This window comes from Arachis ipaensis, chromosome B06, assembly GCF_000816755.2.
Source record: "Arachis ipaensis cultivar K30076 chromosome B06, Araip1.1, whole genome shotgun sequence".
Classification (NCBI taxonomy): Eukaryota; Viridiplantae; Streptophyta; class Magnoliopsida; order Fabales; family Fabaceae; genus Arachis; species Arachis ipaensis.
The window spans coordinates 17,278,741-17,279,103 of record NC_029790.2 but is presented as its reverse complement, the minus strand read 5'-3'; positions in this window follow the sequence as shown (position 1 = coordinate 17,279,103).

Below are 363 nucleotides of genomic sequence, written 5' to 3'. Positions count from 1 at the left end.
TTTTTTTAATTGCTAAATTTAAAAATTAATTTTTTAATTGTTAAATTTTAATAGATTTTATACACGTTTTCAAATCGAATATTTAATTAACTATATAAATACAATAATACGAATACATAATATTATAGTTAAATTGTTACAATAATACATGTATCTCGGGTATTGTGCTTAAAATTTGTTTATGAGCATATCTCAGGCAAGTATGCAGTACCCGATTTGCCATTTTGTAGTATTCCAGTTGCACTCGAAATGTGCTTTTAACTTTATGTATCAACAGTGTATTCGAGATGTGTCTTTAACTAGTTTTAGACATTGTACTCGAAATATGAGATGTTGTGCATGTAGGTAAAGAATAAAGCTCTA